At 50.9% G+C, this 26,231-nt stretch overlaps 1 long non-coding RNA gene across 1 annotated transcript in view; it reads right to left on the reverse strand.

Annotated features, from left to right (window-relative positions):
• Positions 1-13,595: 13,595 nt before the first annotated feature.
• LOC104865311 overlaps positions 13,596-26,231 on the reverse strand; it is a 44,711-nt gene continuing 32,075 nt past the window's right edge. The window contains exon 4 of the long non-coding RNA XR_002025508.1: positions 13,596-16,272. This is a non-coding gene — a long non-coding RNA (uncharacterized LOC104865311). The remainder of the gene's footprint in view (positions 16,273-26,231) is intronic.

Below are 26,231 nucleotides of genomic sequence, written 5' to 3' on the forward strand. Positions count from 1 at the left end.
TGACCTGGACTCTTGGCAGGGAGAGAGCGGGAGGGAGGCCAAAGTAAAGGGTTAGGAGGCCGCTGAGGACCAGGGGTCTCCGTCGGGCTCCCTGACTGCACAGCCCCCTCCCCCGCCGCCGCTTCGGTCCCTCCTGCACCCCAGCGATGGCGGGAACCTGGCAGTCAGTGTGATGGAGAAGGCTCCTGTCAGAGGGGAGGCTGCCGCATGCTGGGCAGACAGCAGAGGTGCTGCAGGCACTACCGGGGCCCAGAATTCCCAGGTGGGGAAGCTGCAGAGGCGTTTCATTTGCATAGCAACCCTACTGCTTTCATTTAGGATATGCATTTGTGTGGAAAGCGTTGCGGTGTCTCATTTTATGGGTTTGGCTGCTGCAGCAGAAACCCAATATAATAGTGACATAAGTAACATAGAAAACCTCTTCTTTCTCCCACAAAGCTCTCAGGTCACAGGCTCCAAAGTCACCAGAGACCCAGGTCCTTTCTGTTGCATCCTCTCTCCACCTGTGCTCACGGATTCCAATTCCAGATGCAGAATGACAGCTCCCACCCCTACATTGCATCCGCATTCCAGCAAGTGGGAAGCAATAAAAGGGCAGTGAGTGGGTTTATTCTGCCCTTTTGAGAGCACCATTTGAAAACGACTTACACCACTTCCAGTCGCATCACCTGGGTCAGTCTATGCATGACCATATCTCACTGCAAGGGAAGCTGGGAAATGTGGTCTCTATCGTGGGTAACGGTGCATCCAGGCACAGTCTGTTAATACAGAAGGGAAATGAGCAGTGGGTCCCACAGAAGAAGAGCACAGAGAACCACAGCCTCCAGCCCCCGCCTTTCTCGGGCATGCCCTCCAACGGCAGACCACAGCCCTCCCTTCCTTCTCTTAGTGACCAAGGCAGTATGCAAAGTCCACTTCCTCCAGGCAGACTGGACGGACTGTTCCAAGCCAGTGGCCACCTGGACCACCTTCTCTCCCCCAGGTGCTTGGCTGTTCTGGAGCATCCTTGCAGGTTCCATGTGCCCTTGGCCCGCAGTCCCATGCCTCCCTAGTGAGTACCAAATCCAGCCCCCATTCACATGGCCAGCGTCCACAGGGATGCTCCATTTGTTTGTAGAAGAAAGCACCATCTTGGCCAGCTCAGGGAGGAAAGGACTTCATCTTGCTCTGTACCCAGAGAGCAAGCTTTCCTACCCCCGAGCTCATCTTCTCTTCTCTACCTTAGTGATTAGCTGCTCAGCGGATAGAGATCTTCCGGCATCATCTTCATCATCATCATCATCAGTAATAAATAGTAAAGCAGAAATGATAATCATTATCCCTGCTGTTCACTGAGGACTCACGTGAGCTGTGCAAATGTTACACAACAGTCATCTCGAACAGGAAATGGCAGACTTGTTCTGCAAAGCACCGCGTAGTAAAGATTCTTGACTTGTAGGCCAGCTTTCTGTCACAATTACTCAACTTGGTCACTGCAGCACAAAGGCAACCAAAGGTGATATGTAAATGAGGAAGCAGAGCAGAGTACCCATGAAACTTTATTTACAGAAGTAGGTACAGGCCGGATGCGGCTATTGGGTTACCATTGGCTAACCCCTTACCTAAAACAATCGGAAGTCCTCTGTCGGGGCAGATAAGCTTTAGAGGCATTTTGTAGTGCTGAGTTGTGGACATTTGATATCAGGCAAGGGAAGAATGTCCAGGCCTGAAGTGGCGCTGCTCTGGGGTGCTGGTCTGCCTCGGTCCTCCTCCCTATGGGAGAGGGGCTGGCAGAGCTGCAGTGGTCTCCACACTGCCACCTTTGCCCGTGACTCGTGGGCACTGGGAATCGGGACTCGGGCCCTCTTCTCCGCCTCGCACCGAGCAGCGAGTGGGGCAGGCTGGCTGGAGAGCACCCAAGTGGACAGCAAGTGGGGAGCAGCAGGCAGACCCCCGCCGGGGCCCAGGCACCCTGCCTCTTCCCTCCTCCTGAGGGGCTCTCAGACTTGCATTACAAGGACTCATTTTTCTAAAGGAGCTCAGGACTGTACCCAGCTTGATGAGGAAGGTGGAATACTTGAAATTTCCACTCACACACTCCTGGAAAAAACACATTAACCTTTAAGAAGGGAATAATGGCTTCATTTTCAAGTGACTTTGTGGATTAACTCTCAGCAAGCACTTTCTGGAGAAGGAAGATGGTTATGGCCAGGACCCAGTGGGTGCAAAGGAGGAAGAAAAATAAAAACTGACGGAACTCTCTTCCTTGTCCTGAACAGGCAGATAAGCATGGGAGGCAGCGACCATGACCTCACCCCTCTCTCCAGCAGGACACCAGAGCCGTCCAGTGAGGAGAGCACCTACTGCAGGACAAAATCCAGGCCATCTTCCCTGGAGCTGGCCAGGCACGGAGGCCAATTGATGTGTGCGGCATCTAAAGCTCCTGCAAGCCCAAGGGAGCTTTCTTCTTCCTACTTCAGCCCCTCTAGAGACCCCCATCCCTGAAAGGTCTGCCCCAAGTAGGCAGGCTGGGGACAAGTGCAGAATCTGTGCTGCTTTGGGAAAGTCACAAAGTCTGTTAGCATATTAAAGGCTCCTAAAAGTCCTAGCTGAAAGAAACCTCTTTAACTTTGTTCAACGTTATTATTTTCATTATCATTCTGGCCACAGGACTGACCCCTTCTGCTCTCTTTTTAAAATGTTGTGGATGACACTCATGAATACTAATCCACGGAGGATGCCTTGGAAAATGCAAAGCACTGAACACACCTTCTCCAAGATCATTTGAGCTACAGAAAAGTCCAGAGCTCAGGTTTAATTTTCTGATTCATCCGTTGTTTACCCCTCATGTATTCATTCCTCCATCCGTCCTTCATTCATCCGCACAGGCTTCCGAGACCAGCTGAGATGCAAAGGACCAAGGCAAACCTGAGCAGCGCTCTGCTTTTGCCCAGCTTCCCGGATGGCGGGGAAGACGGCAATGCCCATGGGTTATGGAATATAAAAGGCGCTGTGTAGTGTTCCTGGACATCAAAGGCCCAATTTCCAAAGCTGCTTTTTCAAAATAATTACAGCGCAATTTCAAAAGCCTACCAAAAAGTGTCCACATTCAGGTGTCAGAAGCAGCTTGAAAGAGAGGGTCGGGAGGAGGGATGCGGGAAGATGGGCAGCAGGTGAGGGCGGGCTCATCTCGGAACAGCCACCCCTTCCTGGCAAGCCTGCCTTGGCAGCCGGGTGCACTCCCCACTTTCCAAAGGGAGGCTCTGAGCATCTCTGGGCAGCACCTCCCTTCTCTGCCAGTTTCTCTCCTCCCTTTTCCAGAAGGTACTGTACCTCCGGCCCTGTGTCAGGTACAGACATCTGGGTGCAGAGCTCCTGCCGCTGCCAACAGCTGGTTGGCGTCGTGAGACCAGCAGACAGAGTGGCTCAAGTGTGGCCCCAGAGCCTGGTCTGTTCTCTGTGCCTCCAGGTTCCTCTGGCACCCCAGGGCCCCACAGAAAACACGTGGGAGATGCCCCAGTTTGACACTGTTTGTGCAGAGCTGGTCTTTGAGTTTCCTCTGGGTGCTGCAAAATCTCCACAAAGTTAATGGCTTCGAACAATACCAGTTCTTTATCTTACAGTGTTAGGAGTCAGAAGTGCTAGTTGAGACGTCAGCAGAGCTGCCTTCCTTGCAGAGTCTTTAGAAGAAAATATGTTTCTTGGTCTTTTGCAGCTTCTAGACACTTCCTGCATTCCTTGGCTTTTGGCCCCTGCCTCCATCTTCAAAGTCACCAGTATAGCATTTTCCAGGTGCCCTCTGATTCTGTCCTCCTGTCCTTTTCTTATAAAGACCCTCCAGTTACAATGACCCACGTGGCTAAGCCAGAATAATCCACCACCACCAATTCTCCATCATATCTGAAAAGCTCTTTTGTCAGGTAAGGTGTCCTGGTCACAGATTTCAGACATCCTTGTGGGTTGGCTATTATTCCACTACCAGTCTCTTCCTCGGGCCTCTGAACCTATCTGATATCCCTATCCTACTGTTACGGACATTGGCCAGGGCCTGGGGGTCTGGAGGGCAAAAGTGACTGCAGAATTTGCTCCTGCCCTCCAGCTGGCCCAGAGTGCATGGGCTCACAAGAACCGCTCTGGGAGGCCCATGAACAGTGGTTCAGGAGCCCTCTGTTGCACTGAGTGGCGGATGCACCCAGGGTTACCCCTTTCCTGCATCTCATCTGTAGCTGGGACGCTCATTCTGCCCCTTCTTATCAGCCCGTAGAAGATGCCCCAAGATGGCAGAGCTGAAGTAGGTTTAGCATGGCACCTTGGTATGCACAAGACGGCAGTGCTGGTCCTTCCAGCACAGCCTGGGGAGTTGGGCCCTTTTGTCACCCGGAACCACCGCAGGCTCCTGTTCTTAGTCCCCAATGACAGCGACCCACGGCTGATCATTTCTGAGCATTTGCCCCTCTGCTGAGCACTTCATTGAACCCCGCACTTAGTTCTCGGCCCAAGCAGGGGCGCTGGGAACACCCCTGTCGCACACAAGCAGGGGCCTTGCGGGGAGGTACCGTGGCACAGCAGCAAAGCGTCCTGGTTTGGATTTGAGAACAAGTTGCTTTGATTTCTGAGCCTGTTTTTGTTTGGTTTGGTTTGGGGGGGGTATTTTGGGTTTTTGTGATGCTGAGATCAAACCTAGGGCTTCACACATGCTAGGCAAGTGCTCTGACACTGAGCTCCACCCCACTCTTGAGTCTGCTTTTAATGCACAGTGACTAGCAGCCATCTGGAATGGTATCATTCATTAATTCATTCATTACTGGAAGTCTGTGACGTTTTCACTTGGCCCTGGGGGTGGAGAGGCTACGTCGGATAACAAGTACTGGAGGGACTGGGAGAAGAGGGGGCCACAATGACCCCTAGGAAGGGTCCACTGGTGCCAGGCTGCTGATCCCATGTGCAAAGACTTTCACCCACTTCCCAGCTGGCTGCCGCGTGTACTCTGAGTCTCAGCATCAGAGGACGGAGTTGTGGGCCAAGCTTGGCTGGCGGCTCAGGCAGGGCAGTGGGAGAACCATTCTCCCCCAGCTGGCCTGGCTCTGCTTCTCCCCTACCTGGCACCTGTCTGTGGCCCACAGACCTGAGCGGCTTTGCAGGCCATTCCTGCTACTGTCATTTGCATAAATGTCACAGCCCCCAAAGACCAGTCGACTGTGGCCCTGGCCCTTTGCCTAGCAATCCGGGTGAGCAGATTCTCTCCAGTAGTTTGCCTGTGTCCCAAAGTCCCTTTTTATTAAAAGAAGAAGAAATTATCCCGAATGTCCCAAGACAAGCACAGACAGACCAAAGCGCTCAGAGCTGAGACCCTTCATAGCTCAGCATATGCTCTGCCAGGAATCCAGGGCCTCCTGAGTCTCTTGGACCTCATCCCCTGGACTCCTGGTAACCCTGGGCCATCTCAAGACTGTGCCTGGCAGCAGTTCAGAGAGGTTCATTAACTTGCCCTAGACCAGTGGCAGCGAGCCCATGCCACATTCGCTGCAGCGGGCTGGCTGTTTGTATCACTGAAAGCCCTAAAAAGGGTTGCCGTCACTGCCCTGCACCCTCTGGCTAGTAAGCAGTAACGCTGAGACTCCGCCTGATTCTACAAGTTCCTGGTCTTCACCAGCTGGTGCGTGGCCTCCAAACTCCAGCAGACTAAGAGGACAGATGTGTGCCACGCCCACAGAACAGGGCCAACAAGCTAAGAAACCTGTGTTACCCGGTTCACATGTCAACAAAGAAACTCCAAATAGTTCAAAGTGAATGGTGGTGTGACGGCCCTGCACACAGCCAGAGGGGTGCAGAGTGAGGTTACCATGGGCACAGCAGGTGCCTACCCTTATCCGGCCCTGAGTTGCAGCAATAACTACCCAAATAAATGAGCCTCACCACCACCCTCTGCTGCCGCTCCAACTTCTACATCCATTTTCTCAAACTGAATTCAAGCTAAAAATAATCCAGCGGGTTCGCTTTTTATTGATGAAAGTTACCAACCGTCATTAAGATCCATCACAAATGTTTTTCAAAATATTAAAACAATCCTTTTAAGGCACATACTCTTTGATCCAACAGTTCCACCTTCAAGAATTAGTTCTAAAGAAATCATTGTGAATGTTCCCCAAGGCTGTAAACAGAGATACTCATTGCAGCATCGTTTACAATAATGAAAAATTGAAAACAACCTAAATGTCGCAAGGAAAATCAGTTAAACAAATGACAATCCATTCAAACAATGCTATGTTGTGCAGACAGTAAAAATGGTGAGAGAGGAGGCTCATATTTACTGACAAGGAACAGTAATTATAATAAACTGTTAAGGGAAAGCAGAAAGTCACAGCACAGTGTGTTTAAAAGGGTCTCATTTTTCACTGAAAATACATGGATGATTGGAGGGTCGGATGGATGGATGGACAGATGGATGGATGGAGAGATGAATGATGGACGGATACATAGAAGATAGATTATTGATAGCTAGATAGATGATTAATAAATAAATATGAATGATAGATCTGACAGGTAGGTGATAGTAGATAGATGGTACGTAGGTAGTTGATAGATTGTAGATGACATATATAAATGGATAGAGATGATAGGTGATAGATGATATATAATTGATAAATTTATATCAATTATAGGTGATTTCTAGGTGAATGATAGATGATAGAGGTCAGGGAGGGGATTGGGTGGCTGGGAATGACAGAGGAGTACTGTAGACAGGTTTGGGAATGGGCCGCCTCTCTCCATCACCCACTGCTCTGCCTCTCTTGTCCCCAGCCAGTTCACTCCAGAAGCACCCGAAGCTTCCTGCACCACTCAGAGAGTTCCCTGGCCCACCGTGACAATTTCACTTTTCGCCTCAGCTGCTAGGATGCAGGGAGCCACACTAGCATAACCTAATCTGTTGCCATTTCTCTAAGTCCGAGGATCTGGGAGGTCCCCCCACCCTCGTGCGTGGCATTCTTGATTTTTCTCTTTCTAGTTCACAGCCTTTTCATTTTATGTGTCATTTATGGTAAACCACCTCAAATCCTTTTTGGAAGCAGCCCCGGTATTAATTATAAATAGATTTATTTTAAAAAACTCAACAGGGCAGTTCCTCTGTAGGGCTCCCAGCAATTGCTTCTGCTGACATTTCCCTCAATACCCCAGGGGCAGTGGGGAGCAGCTGTCAAGGGCTTAACCCTTGGGGTGCTACTTGTTGGGGCTCCTCTGGCAGGGCCGTGACTCAAGTGTGTCTGGCAGCCCCTCCTCCCTGCTGTGCAGAAGGTGTGCACTGGGCCACACCTTTCCTCCACCCTCTACACTCTGCTCTGGCCTCCCACCTCCCTGGAGAGATGACACGGAGCCCTGGCCTGGCATGAAGGCTTTTCATGAGTCCCTGGGGCCATGTAACGTATTTCTCCCCTGGTCATGGGGCTGCAGGTTCAGGCCTTGTGCTGGCTCCGGGTCAAAGGCGCAGAGGTGGCTGTGGTGGGGTGTGCTGGAGGGGGCAGTGAGAGGGCTTGGGATGCCGGGACCCACCGAAGTCTACCTATGTGCAACACAGCCAGCTGCCCTGGGCTGTGTGAGCCCAGGCTAGATAACCAACAAATAACAGCAGAACTTATTTCAGGGTGGTTGGATGATCTGTTGAACTATTAGAACTCACCCAAAGGGCTCAGAACAGTGCCTAGCACATTGTAAGAGCCCCCAGTACAGACGTTTTTATAGTTTTGAATCCCTTTTTTCTGGTTTCCCCCAAGAAGCCCACAGCCCTGAGTGGAGGCGGAGTTGTAGCACCTCGGACGCACTCCCCACCGGCTCTTCTCCCTTGAAGTGTATCAAGTGCTTTTCTTGCTCTAGGCGCAGAGCTGTGGTAGGCAAGACAGAGCTGGTATCTACTCCCCTTCAGGCCCCACTCAGGCCCTACTTAAGAGCACATATGAACCAAAAGAATTTCAGAAAATAAAGATTGTGATGGGGGGGGTCTGCCGGACAAGCGGGGGACACTGGAGGCCCATGTGATACTGAGAAAGAGCCAGGCAGAGGATGGCGAGTTGAAAGGCCTTGGGCAGCAAGGAGATCGGCAGCTTCAGGGAAATAGCGATGGTGGGAGCTGGAGCTGACTAAGGCAGTGGGAGAGGGGAGGCTGGGAGGTGCAGGCAGGGGCTAATCATGCAGGTTCCAGGCCCTGGGAAGGAGTCTGGACTTCCTTCTACATGGCTGGAGCAGGGACTTCTCTGGCTGCACCTTGCCCTCGTCTATGTCTCCCGGGCCAGCAGACCCTCATGCCAGGCTCATGGGGTGAGACTTGGGGGAGCAGCAGTGGCCTCGCTCTGGTGGCCTCCCCTGCTCCATTTGTCTCCAGCTCTGGGTTGCATGGGGGCTGCCAGGGCTGGGTCTTCTGGGGCCCTCCCCTCTCCGGTGCTGCTGCCAGCAGTTCTGTCCACAGTTCTAATGAACAGCCGGTAGATCCGTTGACGTCATTGGTTTATGTTCCATCTGTACAGAAAGTTTGTACTCTATTAAATATACATACACCTCACATTTTCCAAGGGGAGAATGGTTCTTCTTTGCCCACCTGCCTTGAGCCTGCTATAGAACTCCACACCTCCCAGAAATGGTGAATTGATTTATTTGCTTCTTGAAGAGACTTGTTTTGCTTCCCTTCCGTGGGGATGCCAGGCCTGGAGGACACAAGGAGGAAGGAGTCTGCCCTTAAGAACTCGCAGCAGCACAGCAGACAGTATTAGCATAAGGGAAAGCAAGGGGTTGGTGGGCAGAAACCTTTGTGCCTGGCTGTGGAATATTCCTTTCGGAAGCGGCTGGTGGAGGCTGTGCAGAAGGAGGCCCCTGGCCAAATAAGTTGGGTTAAGAAAAATTAGAAAGCTTAGGAGTCCACAGGACACATCAGAGCCTCATCTCCAAGACAGGGAAGGGAGGAGGCCACATGGGGATCCCGTCTTTTCCCAGAGACCCTGGGGAAGGGGCGGGGTGGGTGGTCTTGTGGCTTGAGGTCATACAGAGAGAGGGAGGAGAAAGTTAGCATTCAGAATGCAGATGGGGACCCTTGCAATCCTAGAAGTTGTATCCAGGGCCTTTGCCCTGAGCTGCATCCCCAGCTTTCTATTTTTGATTTTGAGACACAGCCTTGCTAAATCACCAAGTTGTCCAAACTGAGCTATGTTTCCACCATTAAAAAATGAAAAAAGATGCAAAACAGAATTTTTAAAATCAGAGTGCTGTGTTTAAAACGAAAATGAACACGGGCTGTAGGTGGGGACTGGGGAGACCTCCAGGACATGTGCCTAAGTAACAGAAGCCAGCTGTTGAGGAAGACCGTGCAGGAGGATCCTGTCCATGGGAGAAAATGGCTCAGTGCAGAGCTCACGGGGCCACTTTGCCTGAGTGGAGTGGATTGCAGGGTACAGGCTTGGAGGAGACGCTCACTGAACCTTTCGGAGAAGATCTCAGGACAAGTCTGAGAGGCTGTGCTGCTCCCTTCTCCCCAAGTTGGCCCAAGTCCCCTCTCCTATCCTCTCCTTATAACTCTTGGCCTTTCCTGGCATGCATAAAATGCAATCCTTTCTTGGGGACATTTTCAGCCTCCCTGTTCTCTCTTCCCTCTTAGTATTACTTGACCGGATTACTCTGGGCTCAGCCCGGCCCTCCAAGACCCCAGCCTGGTGCCCTAAGAAGCTACGTCCCTCAGAGTCATGAGCTACCTCCACCACAGTGAAGTTCTCAGCGGGAGATTCTGCAAGGAGCCGACAGCTTGTGGAGGTGTTCATCTACCTGGGCGTCCCCAGCCAGCCCCCCAGACCTTCTGAAGGTCTAGAGTCAGAATCAGATTCTGAGTCAGAATCTCTAGGTGGCCAGGACTGAGGAGCCCTGCCGCCAACCCTCTCTAAGCAGAATCACAGCCCTCCGGACATCCCACCTAGGCCCCACATCAAGCTAACCCGTGCTTCATGTCAGCTTCCCTGGCCTCCAGGCCCATGGAGGCACTTGGAAAATATTAATGCCCCGAGTTGGAAAACTTTCGAGCCAGCCAGGGGGTCCTCTGAATCAAAGCCAGACCCCTGCTCCTTAGCAGGAATCGATAACCTGTAGCTGGAAATGATTTGGGTTTGGGCAACGAGTGTGACACCGGGTCCGAGGTGCCAATCAGCCTGTCACCAGGGCCCCTGCTGGCAGGCCTATTTGCTCAAGGTGATGGTCTGCTTATGGAGGTTATGGGTTTTTTATGTGTCAACCTGCACCTCCCTGGACTCTTTGCCAGGCCATTTAGCTGTCTAAATCAAGACATCTCGGGCCACAGCGACTGTGAGGCATTCGTGCATTGGGCTGCCATGCCTCCCCTCATAATCTAACTCTAATTTATTGGCCGGGGGACGTAGGGAGCAGCCTATACACATATCTGGTGTGCAGTGAAGGATATAGCATACAATGTTCCAGTGTAATAAGGCTCTTTATAGAAGACATTAAGTAGGGTCTGGCTTGGAACACCAGTGAGGCCCTGATTAGTTCCTGCCTGGAAAATATCTACACGGCAGATGTCTTCTGAGGCCTCCATGGGGACAGGACAGAGCCTGGTGTCTCTCATTCCTCATGCTGGTTTGCATCTGAGTGGTTGATCAGATTAAAAGCGCTTGTGCTCCCTGAGGGCAGGAGCCGGCTTTCACAGGCGCATGTGATGAAAGGTGTTCAATAAAGCCTCATCAAATTCATCAGGATGGGAGGAAAGCAGAAAGTCATTCTCTGTGTACTCGCTGTGACTTAGAGGTTCGCTTCCTCCACTGACGATCTGTGCCCACCCTCTTCAGCAGGTGTCACGTTGGCACTGCCTGCTCCTTGACTGGAAGTTTCTACTTCCGTCACGTGGGACCAGGGAAGTCTCTGGAGTAGGAGCAAAGACCGCTGAGAGGACGTTCAGGGAACATCCATCTTCCCTGCCAACACTCACCTGTGCTTGAATGACACGGGTGAGTCTGGGGCCGGGGTGTCACCTTCGGTCTTACACACACCATACCGTAAACGAGGTCCTGCCCCAAACCTCAGCTGCCGCCAGTGCCCTCAGAACTCAGCTGTGCCCGCTCGCATACGAGCATCTGTGGTTGCTTCCGCACAAGAGCAGCAGCAGAGCAATGCAGTTGGAACAAGCTGACAGCCCGCAGAGCTGGCCCTTCACAGCAGCAGGTATCTCCTAGGTCCCTGCAGTGGGAGCAGTCAGGAGGCCAGGACCAGTGCAGCGGTTGCAGCTCTGGGGGCAGGCGGGTGGGATTTGTGTCCTCCCACCTCTGACCAGCTCGTCCCCTCTGGCGATGCACTGCCCAGCCGATGGGACGCCAACGGTGCTTGGATGACGGAGGGCCCGGGAGTAACATCCTCTCTCTTTTTTATTTTTAGTTTCCACAGATGAGCGGAAACACACATGACGTCCTCTAGTTTCATCCCTTTTCCCACAAATGCTGCGTCTTCATTCTTGGTGGGTGGGTAACCCTCCATTCCGAGTACACCACATTTCCACTATCCTCTCAGCTGTTGGCAGCCACGTGGGCTGGTTCCGTATCTTGGCTGTTGAGAATGGTGTTGCAGCCATCCTGGGTACCCGGGCGTCTCTGTAGTAGGGGTCTCCAACCCCAGGCACTACCCACTGCCTGTACCCTGTTCACACGCGAGCGGGCACGGCTGAGTTCTGAGGACCCTGTAGCGGTTTCCAGGATCTGGAGTACCCAGAGGCAGCACCGAACTGGGTTGGCAGATAAACTAGGAAGGGCTTCCTAGAGAGGTCAGGTCGGTACTCATATCTAAGAGGTTTGTAGGGAGGGACCGGGGTTTGAGTCAAAGCAGGGGCTGTGTGGCTCTGTTGATCTGGCTTTTGGACCCCTGCTCTCATACTTCCCGGCCCATATCGTTTCAACTCAGCCCCTCCACTGCTCTGCACTTCGCCTCCTTGTTTATAAAATGCAGGCAATGATATGGTAGTGACAGCTTCTACGACGACCACGAATGATAATAATAACACCAGCCTCCTAAGGGGGTTCAGCAGTGGTTACTTACCAAACAGCTATCCATCACTTTCTATTTGCCTGACCCTGGGGATGGACAGAAGCCAGAACATACCTGGTCATCGAGAAGAAAGGAAAAAACAAATAAAGAAGCAAAGAAATAACATGATCATAAAGCTAGGTGAGTGCTCAAGAGAGCAGAGGGAGTGCGGTGGTAGAGAAGTGCGGGGGTGGAGGGTGAAGACACCAAGGAAGGGGCTGGGCATCAGCTCACAGAAGGCAGTGGCCCCTGACTGCCACCCTCACTCCCCAAGCCCTTCCAGGAGAGCCAAGTCTCACTCGATGCTTCAGCTGCTGATTTCACAGCTCCCACTGACCGGAAGTTCTAAACCAGTAGCCCAAGAGTGATGTCCAGCCTGCAGACAAATTGCATTTCTCCTGACTACAAATTGTTTTCGTTTCAAAAATTTGATTCCACTGCTAAAATTTTAAGTCAAGAGATAGCTCAAAAGAACACCAATTTCCAGTTTCTGCCAAAACACATACACAGGAAAATTCAGCCCCCAAGGCCACTCTCCCTGCAGGCAGGAACAATCCAATTCTCCCTTGCCTCACGCACCTATCGGGCTCAGCCACATGTATTACCGCCCTGGCTCTGTTAGGCTCCTCAGTTTGTAGGGTTCCAATGCGGGAGACACTGGGGGAGCGGCTGCTGCTGGACACAGCCCACCAGCCCACAGACCCACGGCCACCTTCTCTGCCTTGATCTGGACCCTTATGCCCCATGGGGTCGTCCACAGGAGACACAGGGGCATTCACTCTCTGGCCTCTCTCTGGGCAGGCGGCGCAGGCTCTAGGTCCCTTCCCCAAAGGTCCAGGACCTGGAACAGCCCCCACTGTGATCCGTCCTCTGGGAAGGCCCAGCCCTGCCCCACCCCTTCCCAGTGCTGTCCAACAGCGTCCTTCCTTGGGGCCTCCAGCCCGGCCCCAGCCAGGCCAGTGTGGCCCCTCACTATTACCATTGTGTCCTCCAGGCTTCTTTGGGACACGGGTCCTGCAGCCCCTGTCCCCCACGGCCTTAGTTACTTTTTTTTTTGTTGCTGAGACAAAACACCACTGGACTCCCAAAATTAAAGGAGGGAGCCAGGTGTGGTGGTGCACGCCTGTGATCCCAGCACTCGGAGGCTGAGGCAGGAGGATCGCTGTGAGTTCCAGACCAGCCTGGGCTACGTAGTGAGTTCCAGGTCAGTCTCAACTACACAGTGAGACCCTGTCTCAAAAAAACAAAAAAAATTTTAAAAATAAAAATAAATAAATACATAATAATAAAGGAGAGAAAGGTTCATTCGGCTCTCAGTCCATAGTCAGCCAGCTCCAAGGCAGGGTGGCTGGGCAGAGGGCATCGCAGAGAAGAAATCATCCACGGCAAGCAGAGGTAGCAAAGCAAAGCAAGCAAGGGGCCTTATAGCTTTTTTCTGCCCCTTTTATATTCTATCCAGCATATTGGATAAGGGCGGTGCCAAATCAATCAGTGGACCGATTTAGTAATCACCACCCTTAATCCCAGCACTGCACCAGGAATCAGCCACAGGCTCCAGATCCAGCCACCTCTGAAAAAGCCCCACCTTGACCACCTGAGGCTTTGGGGGACACCCAGACACAGCCGTAACATCCCCTAACCAGCCCCCTCTGCCTCATCAGAATAAGCCCGGGCCCCTAGGAACGTCACCCATCCTAGGAACCGTGCCACCTTCCTTTCTCAGATTCCCCACGATGTCAAGGTGAGTCCCGTCTGTGCTCTGAGCATCAACAGGATGTGGCTTACACTGTGGTGGCGGCCCAGGGCCACCCCACTGCTGGGGCACAGGCAGTGAGTTCTGACCACCTGAGCAGTCTCTTATACCTCTGGGAACAGGAGCAGAGAAAAGAGTGTTCCCACCCACAGCCTCTGGGTCACCCAGAGAGGGCCTCGTCCCCAAGCCAGCTCTGCGAGTCCCCTGGGAACCCAAGCCACCTCCCACCAAAGCACAGGGCTGGCAAATCTTGTTTGTGTGTGGGCATCGTGCCATCCCATTCTACAGGACACCCTGAGGCTGAGATTACAGGGCCCTGTCCCAGGACTGCAGAGCTAGCGGAGGGACAGGAAGCTAAGATGCTCCAGCAATGGCAACCAGCACTGGCCATAATAAGCCAGGTCCCTGAGGCACCGGCCCGGGCCTCCCTGAGTCCCCTGCCTGTCTGTTGAGGCTGATTGAGACCTTGAGCTCAGCGCATGGCCACAGGTCCCGCGAGCACCTGCGGGGATCCACGTCCACCCGCCTCTGCGGACAGCCTTGAGGATTGATGGCGGTGGAGGCGGGGCCAGCCCTGTGAGGAGAAGACTGAAGCGACCTTAAAGGGCCTGAGGGGAGCAGCTGCTCCAATTCGGGAGGGGCAGGATGAGAAACGAAGCACGCGCTCAGAGCACAGCTCCTCTGCGGTGTCAGAAAGCACGGCCAGCACGCAGGGCCCGGGAGGCCAGCACTGCACACGTACTGAGCGCTCACCAAGTGCCACCCGTGCTGGGTGCGGGGTGCTGGGTGTCAAGGCTACAGAGCAGTCAGCTGCAGAGAGAGGATACACCACGCAGACCGAGGTGGTCTGTCTGTGTGCAAATCAACTTGGTAATTCCAGATGCTGCTGGCCCAGACTCCCTAGGGAGGAGACTCACACAAGGCTGCGTGTCCTAAACAGCCAAACCCATTAGAGAAACACAAAAAGAATCCCACCCTGTAACTTGCACCTTGAGGTAAAACAGTACTAACCAGGTGTAGTGCCACATCCGGCTGCACAGTAGGCTGAGGCTGAGCTCAGCTGGCCCTGAGTCCGGCCCATAGGACTTGACCACACCCATTTTCCAGGTCCAGCCCTGGTGCGCAACTGTTGCCCTGGTGTCAATTTTGGTAGCTGCCCTACTCCTCCTCACACCTGTTCCATTGACAGTAAGTTATGTCTCTCTCTTCAACTCCATAGTGAGGCCCACTGCCCCCAAAAGCCACTCTACATGAGTCCCCCGATGATCTTATCTTTCAAGACAGGTCACTTCCAAGGTCCCCCATGGGGCTTCTTGCTTTGCACGAGCTGTTTGCTTGGAGGCAGAGGATCTGCTTTGTTTCCCATCTGCACTAAGACCTACGTGGTCCTGGGATATGACAAGCACTAAACACATACATCACAGGTGGGTGGAGGGGCAGAAGGATGGAGGAAGGGTATGATGATGGATGGATGGATGGATGGATGGATGGATGGATGGAGAAATGGAAGGAGGGATAGATGAATGGATGGATTTTAGGGAAACTAGTTAGGAAATTGTAAGAGAAGGTGGTAAAATGGATTTGAAATGGCAATGAGTGAATCGTTTTGTGAGCTACTTTGGAGATAGAATCAGATGCGGATATGCTTTGTGGAAAAATGATGTCCTGCATCCTGTTCGGGTGCCTTGCCTGAGTCTTCACTCCCCACGCACCTCACCTGAGAAGCAAAATCCTGTCTCTTGCCTTAGCAACCTGTTGTCCAGAAAGCAAGTGCAGAACAGAACTAGGAGGGCGAGTCCCAGACATAGCACCTGTGGGCTGGAAGAGGCCATGCCTTGGGGGTGCCTCAAAATCATGCCTTCCTGAAGGTGTCAGCCCCCTAGATGGCTCTGAGGACTGTCAGGGGTCCTTAAAACCCCCCAACAGTGCCAAATTAGGCTCATGACACATCATAAAAAGTTGGGACATCTGGGCAGACCAAATGAAGCCGATGTCTATCAGCAGGGAGCTCTACATTTCTCGTGCTCCCCATTCAGTGTGTGTTGGGGCTGCTCTGAGCCTCACTTTCCTTATGTGTAACCCAGAGAGCCTATGGTAGCAATAACTGCTTCCCAGGCTGGTTTGGAAGATCACATGAGTGAACTCTCATACAGAGCTGTTGGTAACCCCTCTACATATAGAAAGTAATCCCTGGGCTGAGTGAGATTAGTAATTAAACACATCATTTTGTATCATGTCATACCAGCCTTGATTGGGCTCTCTCTAGTTTTCTAAGAGGGAACTTGAACTTGGTGGACGTCTTGCTGGTCTGGGCAGCCAGTGGAAGTGGGGGTGGAGGGTCCCACGCAGACAGATGGGTCACCCTGTCTTGCCCCAATACAACCTGATACATTTTGCCTTCCGAGTTGATCCAGGACACAGGTGCTCCCCAACTGATGAGGGGGGTATGCCAGGAAGAATCCACTGTAAAAATGAAGACTGTCCTAAGTAAAAAAAAAAAAAAAAAAATGCACTTAGTACACTAAAAGCCGGAGACACAGGTGGGTATTTTGTACCCATGATGGAATGGAAGAATTCAAAATACAATACAGAAAACTCCCCACAATATCAAAAAATCATGACAATGCTACTTTTAGTGTTTTGTTTTGGTTCTTTTCTTGTCATCTCACAATGCTGTTGGGAGCTGCAACTCATAGCATTTCATGATTATTTGGCATTTTGTTGGGTTTTGTTGTTGTTTTTTGAGGTAGGGTCTTGCTATGTAGCCCAGGCTGGCCTCAAACTCACTGCAATCCTCCTGTCTCAGCCTCCAAAGTGCTGGGATTACAGGCATGAGCTACCACCCCCAGCTGCTACTCAGCATTTTTGAGGGGAGGTGGGTACTAGGGATCAAACTCAGGACCTTGTGCTTGGCAGGCATGTGGTGGCACCACCAAGCTAAATCCCCAGCACTCAGCAATATTAAAGAATTTTACACCACATATCTCCATCCTGGAAAATGATAAACATTTAAAATTTGACATGATTTCTATTGAATTGAAGGCATATTGTTTTCAAATCATTATAAAGTAAGAAAAGTCATAAACAAATAGTATTCCGTCAGCTGTGGTAGTTCAAAATAGTCATGGATAGGGCCAGGGATTTAGCTCAGTGGTTCTGTCACCTGCTTTGTAAGCACAAGGTCCTGAGTTCAATCCCCAGTACCTCCCCCACAAAAAGGAGCCATGAATAAAACAAATGAATACAGCTGTTACAGTAAAACTTTATTTACAAAAATAGGCACAGGCCAACCCTCACAATCATTCCATTGATAGCAAATGAAATCCCCTTAGATGCACTTTATCCTAAAGATCAGTTATCAGATTTGTCTGTGTGACAGACCTGGACATGGACAGAACAGCAGCCTATATTCCAGTGCTTTCTGTGAAAAGATGTACCGGGAATCTATCTCTCCCTGACATTTCTCTGCAGAAGGACACTGAAGTAGATTTTCTGACTGGATGTTAATCTTTCCAACTTGCTGTATCCACGGAGAGACTTTCTTCTTCCTTATGTTTTAGAAGATGTGAACCGTTCTTTTCTGTGTCAGTGAGAAGGATTAGTGGCAGTGGATTGAGGGAGACAGCTTACCTTCAAGAATGACTCATTGGCTGCCATCTTGGAACAGCATTCCTCCTGTGATTACATCTGACTGTGTGAACAATGTGATCTTCAATGGAAAGAAAGCTCAAATGTGTTCTTTAAAGGAATATGTTGCTTCTGAACACCAATACTGAGGCTTCTTAGAGATATTTTCTAAAAGGTGCGGCTGGCTGAGGAAGGTTGGTGGTAAGGGCACTCCACGACTGAATCTTAGGTCTCTGCCTCCATTCCACTGCGCTGGTGGCTTTCAAAGTCACCACATGGAAGTAACAGGAAGGAACTGGGTAGGGGAGAGGCTGTGATAATGGATTTTTTAAAAAAACTGTCAGCACATTTATAACAGAATCGTAACTGTATAATGTTATGGTATCATTTACCTGACATGTCTTCTTTGGAATGTTTATAACTACCATAAATCATGAGGCCGCCAAGCTGGAGCAACGGCCACACGTAGACATTTCAAGGAAATCGAATAAAATAAATAAGACAATCACACAGTATCAACATTCCATTCCTGGCTAGAAAATGGAAAATACAACAGTGCCTGCACAAATGCAGGCACCCAAAAAGGAGTTTGCAGGGAGTGGAGGTGGCTGGGTTCTCCTTGCTAGCGCCCAATAAAGATGTCAAGTTAAAAAAAAAAAAAAGGGTTACTAAGCCAGTAAGAGCAAAATGCCGACCTGGAAGGGCAATCTCAGCCTGATGCCTGGCTGTGCAGCCCCTAGCACAGCGCTGCTCATTCCAGCCTATGGTGGAAAGCTCATTTCCAGTCCCTGGTTTCCTGTGTTGAGGGATGGGAGAAGGATCACATCAAGATTTGTGATTCTCTTAATAATGACTTCTGCCTGATTTATCTAAAGAAAAATAAAGATTTGCCATCCCCAAAGTATAAAATTTTATAGATTTACAAATTGCTTGATTTCTGCCCTCGATAATTTTTTTCTGGGTTTAAACTACTTTTATGTCTTGACCAGTTGCTTGTAAGATGCACATCAAAATGAATGCTAGCTGCAAACATGTAGTCATTAAAATGTGGTGTGCCCTGGGCTTTGAGCCAGTGGCTATATAATTCTTAGAACACTTAGTGCTTTTCTTTAACCCTGGATGCCTAATTAAAGACTTAGAACATTAATCCTAAAACTGTTGGGGTTTTGGATTTTGTTTTGTTAAACGTTACACAACTCTTTGGGGCCATCTTGCTAGTCTTAGGGCCTCTGTGGTAGAATGCATAAGCTTGGGTAATAAAAACAATCAAAAGTTAAAAGTTAATAACCACCAGGGGGGATTAATCACAGTTTGGAGGTCTTGAGACAGTTTTTCTTCCTTGCAGGAGAGGGTCTTTGTTTTCTAACAGTGTTGGAAGAATACATCTGAGTCATTTTCCCCCAAATGTTGGAGAAGATGGTTTCAAGGCTTTTTCTAGACATTGTACTTCTGTCTTTCTTTTTGAGTTCAGTTTTCTTTGTTCATCCAATGAGGAACATGGACAGACTTTGTGTCTTACAGAGATTGGGTTTGGCCATCAAGAAGGAAGGCAGGGGATCCATTTTTTCCCCTACTTCTTCGATGGCTTGAAAAGGATTATAAAAGTTAAAATAAAAACCAACAAATACACAGAAACAAGCCACTGTGAGGAAGAAAGACAATGTGCACATCACAACCCTTTCACCGCTCAGTGAGCTGAGATTCTAGACTTTAATCCGGAAAAGAAAAATGATATACTTCAAACTCGTGGTCCAGAAATCATAGCTATAGTCCAAGATAGAAATGGAAAGGACGTATACAAACAGCTGATCCAGTCTGGCTTCTTTCTTGGGCTTTCCACGTCACACTGGTTCAGAGAATGTTGCTCCCAGGCCCCTGCTCACTTGGGTCTCTTTGGACTGTCAGTCGCTGGAGGCCTGGGGGTCCCTCCTCCAATGAGAGTGCAGCCAACGAAATGGGCAGGAACAGTCTTTCCCCTTCTCCACCCCTCCCTGAACACTCTGCTACCTGCCCAGGAATGGGAAGGAAACTGTGCCTGATGATTAGCATCCCCTTCCTAAATAAGACAGGGTGTAGACTGCGGAATTGCAGATGTTGATATTTGTGTTATTGGATCATAATCACATTTCAGAAAAATTACTGCACAAAACGACTATTTCCTGGAAGTTACATTTATCGTCCATTCTTTGTCCTTTGTCTGCCTCCTCTTGTGGCCTCGTCTCTCACTGGCCCTCACGTGATTTACTATTCCGGAGACCCTTTGGGGGACAGCACTGCTTCTCCGTAAAGGTCACACATTTAGTGAAGATTTTATCTGGGCCAGGAGTCACCCTCAGACACCGGGGGAAGCCCTTGATGGAGGCGGTCAACAACCAGCCAGAGCCGGTGGGTGGCCAGCACCATACAGGAAGAGGGGGCTTTGGCTGGGGAGTGACTCAGATGAAGAAATTCACGTTTTCATAACATTCGCAGCTCTGACCTGGCTCTCACTGCCAGGTGAAATCCTGAAAATCCATTCTCCATGGAATTATGCTCTGAAAAAAATCATTTGGTGCGGGCTTTGTTTTTCTTCCATAGGTGGAGAGACGGACTCCAAATGCAGGCGTGGCCGGGCCCTGATGAGCACGCTGAGGTCCCTAGGCAGCTCATGTTGGAGTGGGCGGCCTCTTCGTATGTCCATCGTGTGGGCACACAAGGTAAGAGGGAAAGTCCGAAAGACGAACCCCAATTCCCCGCTCCTTCCGGTAAAAAGGCAAGTGCTCTGAGACCACCCAGGGGCCTCTGAGATTTTTAGAGGGGATACTCCTGAGATTTAGCAGTCTTGAAACTCAGAGCCACACCTGCTGTGTTCAGGGGCTTTGGAGGAGGGAGTCTTAGCTGCCCAGGCCCAGGCCAAAACCCTTATCTTCACAGTTAATTCTACATGGCGCACAGCGCAGCAGAGCTTCCAGAGAGATCCTTCGTTCTGAAGTCAGGGTGTCCCCAGACCTCCCCAGCTTCCATTTTTCTTCTGTTAAAGGAACTCAACAAGGTAGGCAGAGCTGCCCACAGAAAGTCTACTTGGGATTTTATTTCTTAAGTAGGTAGAAGGGATATAAAAAAGAGATGCTTCTGAAGGTTATCCTTAATTCCATTCATAAATGTCCACAAGGCCACCTCCGTGGTAGGGCACTTGCCCTAGCACATGGGGACCCAGGCTTCCATCTTCAGCACTGCAAAATACCTACAAAAATTAAAATACTGGGCACTAAACCCAGCGCTCTGCCTCTTTTCCCGTCTAGGAAAGAGTTATGAAAGGTGAAGAGGGCCTGGAGGGTGAGAACTGAGGGTCCCTGGGGCTGCAGCCGCGAAGCCAGTCTCAGTGGTCTGGGCACGCAGGAGGACACTTTCACACGGCTCCCGGCACCACACAATGTGGGCAGAGAAACAATCTGGGATAAGGACAACTACAGTGACGGACTGTCTCCGGCTCTGCATTAACCTTTCAGAAGGGCCTCGCTTTGGAGGGAAGGTATTAGGCAGCTTCTTAAAAACATTACTCTTTCTTTACAGAATGTCAAGTGAGATTTCAAGGGGAACACTTCATAACCCAAGTATGTTTTCCTCAGGGTGATAAACCACGGCTACATCTCTTCCTGGCTCCAGCCCCCCAACTCCCAGCCAGACCTTCATCTGTCTTCCAGAGAAACAATAACAACAACCAAAACAGAGGTGTTTTCTCCAGATGTCCAGACAGCCCCTCCTGTGAGGCAGAGGAAAGGTGGCCTCTAAACTTTATACATCCAGAGGGAGAGCTGTTTTGGGCAGCAGCAGCGAGCTGAGTGGAGTTTTTCTGTCTGTGTCAATGCAAACATCACCCAGCAAGGCTGCTGGCCCCAGTGGGCGACCGGCTGTTAACCAGGGCACAGGGCTAGGCTTGCCCCTTATCCTGGGTGACCCTTGAGCTCCCAGAGCCCATGGTGAGTGGAGGAGTGGGTAGGAAGCTGTGGAGGAAATCAGAGTCAAGTAGGAACCATAATGTACCAGCTTGATTGTGCTCAGTCCTGGGGGTCAAAACAGGGCAGCCGGTGTGCTTTACACCAATCAAGGAGGACCAATCAGCAAAGGCCCTGCAATCTCACCGAGACATACTCCTGGGCAGCCGCAAGGGCCAAGGCCAAGGGCTGCTCCAAGGTCCTGAGGGGACATCTCTGGACAAGGGAGGGACAGGCAGGGCTTTCCGAGAGAGGCACAACCAGGGGCCTCTCCTGCTTTGTGCAGGGAAATGGGACTGGACCAAGGGCATCAAGTGTGCTAGGAAGAAATAATCAGCTCCAGGCTGGCCCCAAACAAGCAGAATCCTATAAAGAAAAGAAAATGACTAGAGATTTGAACAGAGAAGCTGGGCTACACCTCCACTCTCTGCACAGCTGCCACTGATCTTCCTAAAATGTAGATCACATGCTGCGCATGGCCAACCAATGCCCTTCCGCGGTGACCCGGGGCCCTCGAGAGGGATCCAGATCCTTAGCCCCAGCCACAGGGCCCGATGACCCATGACCTGAGGCACCTGGACCCCACGTCTGCATCCAGGTATAAGGCCTCCTTGGCGTTCTCTGCCATCCTCCCAACCCTGACGCTCCTGTGTCCTGTAGTGAAGATTTTTCAAATGGGGCCTCTGCCCCAGCCCATGCTGAGTACCAGGGATGCGATGCTGAGCACAGTAATCATCCCTGTCCTCTGAGGGCTTCCGGTGAGTAGAGAACAGAGAAGTTATTGGAAGAGTCACATAGTTATTTTAAATACATATAGGGACCCTGCAGAGAAGCTCAGGGGACCTGGAGGGAGCTTAAGAGGCCCCACTGAAAGAGGAGCAGGGCTGAACTCTTCCCCAAGAAAGATATCTCTGGGGGTGAAGACTCCCCAGGCAGGGGGATAGGTGAGTTCGGGGCTAGAGCATGAAAGGGAGGAGGCCCTGATCCAAGGGTGGCTGAGAAGACTCAGGTGGACAGAGCGAGCTCCATGTGCCCCTTGCTGTCTCTCTTCATGGTGGGGGGCTGGCTTCCAGTCTGTTCTTGCACACTAAGCTGACCGTGTGAACCAAGAGCCCAGAAGTCAGCACCACATTTTGCACAGGTGAATAACAGCAGGTAAGCTTGGAAAACCATCGCAACTGGGCACAAGCACATAAAAGGGGCAAACTGTACCACACACAGCCCTAGGCTCTGAAGGGACCTAAAGCACGACCACAGCAGGCCTGCATGGACAGCAGGTCTTAAGGCCAGCAGTTCTTCAGCTGCTGTCTGCTTCTGTGGGACACAGCCACAGCGTTTGGTTGCCAAGTCAAAGGACAACATGTTTTACTTTATAAGAAACTGCCAAGCTTCTTTCCCAATTTGCCAGTGTGGGAAAATGCCAGTCCTTCCACATTCTCACCAATATTTGGTGATGTCTCTTTCATTTTACCCATCCTGGTGAGGGCAGTCGAATGTCACTGTGGTTTTAACACTCATCATCCTGAAGATTAGTGGTGCTTCGTGTTCATTACTTTTTTTTCCTAATCTGCTTTCAATCTCATGCGGCAAAATTCTCATTTCTAACATCACAGTCTTCATCTCTAGAAATTCTATTTGTTTTTTATTTCCTAAACTTCCTTCCTCATTAAATTCATGTTTTCTTTAAAGAAGTGAATGTAATTTAGCAGTTATTTTTGTGTCCTTGTTTGCTAATGCCATCATCTTCATCCTTTCTGAGACTATTTCTCTGGACTAATTGTCTCCAGATTGTAGGTCACATTATCCAACTTCTTAACGTGTCTAGAAACTTTTGATTGGATGCTAAACAATGTGATAATTACACTGTTGAGGTGTTCGAAGACTCTCTGGCCGTGTAATGGAAAGGTGAAACTGTGGTCATGGCAGTGACATTTAGGGGACTATGTGGGCAAGCAAAACAGGCACCGGGTCTAAACTAAGGAAAGGGAAAAGAGGGACAGGGCAGGTCAGAGGCCTCTTTCTCCAATTAGTACTCACAGTGCACCTGCTGTGGGCCTGGCACTCTGATAGCTGCTGGGATAAGAAAAGGGAGGAAGACAAATCCCTGCCCTCGAGGGACTTGCATTCATTGGGCCAAGCAAAAACCAATCACATAGAGTGAGTTTTGTCTGGATTTGGTGGTGTTCCTTCAGAGAGTGTTGGGTTTCATTCTGATGGGCAGATGGTGAAACAAAGACTTCGGGGCATGAACTTTTTCTGGCAAACTGAATTTGCGGTTCAGTTGGACTCTTCTGAGACTTATTTTCATCTTTGTTAGGGTGGTTCTTATGTAATCATTACTCAAGAAATAGTTTAGGTCCACTAGTGTGGCCCTTCTGGTTTCTCCAGTGAATGTCCTGACTCATGGATGGCTGATCTGAACTCTAATGCCTCCCTGGGACACTGAGCTCAGAGCTCCTGGGTTGTGGTCGGCATCTCCGTGTGCAGCCAAGACTCAAGATCATGCAAATGGCTGCATTTCTTTTATGGCAAAGCTTCCTCCTCAGTCTAACTCTATCCCACATTCTATCCTCAGCCTCACCAGATCCTCACGTGTATCTTATGTGCAACCAGACTGCCTTGTTTTGCTTGGGATTTCCGGGCAGAAGACCAGGGTGTTGTGGGGCTCCCCTGGTTTCCTTCCTTCTCTGTGCTCTAGGCCCAGGCCTCCTCTTAGCCCAGGTTCAATAGCTCCCGCTGTCACCTATCTTGTCCACTCCATTCTGTCCCTGCTATTCACCATGAAGTAGACATCAATCTTTCGCAAATTAAAATCTTGCTTTCAATTCTTGCTCACAACTCATCGCAACTGTGGCTCCCTATTACATCTCTCCGTGACACTTTATACCCCTCCTCTAAAGAGCACCTGTTAGTAATTCTGCACACTCTGTGATTGCTTTTTGCTTGGCCCAAATGAATGCAAGTCCCTCGAGGGCATGGGTTTGCCTTCCTCAGTTTTCTTTTCCCAGCAGCTACCAGAGTGCCAGGCCCACAACAGGTTCTCTGAGTACTGATTGGAGAAAGAGGCCTCTGCTGCTCTTCCTCCCCGTTACCTTGGTTTAGATCCTGTGCCTCTTCTGCTTGGCCCGCATAGTCCCCACTGTTGGCGCGACCACAGTTTCACCTTTCTGTTCTACAGCCTGGGTCCATGGCCTAGGACCAGTCATGTTACTCCCCTGATTACAACCCCTAGGCAACTTCCTGTCACAGCTAGAAAGAAAAGAATGGGCAGGGGGTTAGATTCTACCTTTGCAGTCTCTGCCATCAGCCCTTTTCACACCTTATCTCACTTGTGATCACCAGCAGAATTGAACACCTTGCAGTACCCAAACACCCCTGTGTGTGCAGACCTCTGACCTGTGCCCTGAGTGTCCTTGCTGCATGACAAACCACAGACATGTCTCTGAGGAGAAGCAGATATCCTGGCCTCTCCAGAATCACTGCCACTTTGAGCGAGAAAGAACTGGCAAAGGATAGAGGTCAGAAGTCACAGCTTGGCAGTCCCAGACAGCTCTGCTACCCCTGGGTCCTCCTCCGGCTCCCACGAGCCATGGCTGGACGTTCCCTCCCATCAGCAGTGCACCCTGGAAGCGCATGCCTGTGTCTGCGCCATTCAGAGGCTTTGCAACCAGATCTGCCCTGCGGCCTGGGAAACGGCGTTGGTCAGCACACTTGGACTCTGCAGAGGGCCCAGGTGTGAGAGAATGGCTGTTCCCAGACTCTCAAGGAACCCGGCTGCTCCTAGTTTCACTGTCCCCTCTGTGCAATGAAATCGCACCTCCTTCAGAAAGGGGGTGGCGGGCAAAGCCCCCCAGCCCTGCAGCTTCCCAAGCCTAGCCACTCTCCCACTGGGTTTTGCCTCTTCCAATGCACAGGACATCTGGCCTCTGCCACTGTCTCCTTCCTAGTGGGTTAGCAGGGACCCCTCTGTGGCTGTCACTGCGCAGATGTTTGATATAATTCATGGGGTGGGTGGGGTGTGGGGGCACAGAGCCATTGAAGGTGACTGGGCAGAACGTGCAAGAGGCCCAGTCCAGGGGGGAACTGGGTAGAGAGAACAGGACAAACCGTTTAAAACCCAGCAGCAGCCCGTGCCCAGGGGCAGAACAGGCCCCTCCCTGCTGTCCCTCCACTGTTGCCCTGCTTCGGAAAAAGCCATCTAATAAAATTAATGTGACCCATGGCGGGAGTTGACCTTCCGGGCCCTGAGGAAGGTTCCAGATGACTGGACAGATTCTTGACAAATCAGAATTTCCCCTGCATCCAGCGAGGGCAGGTTTGGAGGTGAGGAAGCCATAAACCCTGTGGCACCTTCAGAAAAAGAGACAGTGTGCTCCAGCGATGCTGGCTATTAAGTGGACTGGGCCGCAGGTAAGACACTAATTCCTCCGAAGCCCCGCGGCTGAGGGATCGGGCAGCCTGGCCCGGAAAGGGGCTCACATTACCAGCCAACAGATGGACTCGGGAACTTTTCCTTGAAGCAAATGATAACTTAATGAGGTGAAAAACTTAAGTGGTTTTGAAATTCAGGGACAACCCCCACCTCCTCCGGCCAAGGGCCCTTCCACCCAAAGTCCCCGTGGTCACAGCTAGGTTGTTGATGCTAAACATTGGCCACCGTCCAGATCCGGGGGGTCAGGGGGAGGCAGGGAAAGAGGCCAATTTAACCCACGTCACAGTGGACGCAGACCACGAGGATGCAGACCGCGCTCAAGCTCCCGGCTCAATGCCTCCCCTTCGCCTCCCGCTTTGGATAAACTGGAGGTAGGTGCCGCCGCAGTGATTACTAGCTGCCATTTCAA

Source organism: Fukomys damarensis, unplaced genomic scaffold, assembly GCF_012274545.1.
Source record: "Fukomys damarensis isolate Sample0158 unplaced genomic scaffold, DMR_v1.0_HiC HiC_scaffold_22, whole genome shotgun sequence".
Lineage (NCBI taxonomy): Eukaryota > Metazoa > Chordata > Mammalia > Rodentia > Bathyergidae > Fukomys > Fukomys damarensis.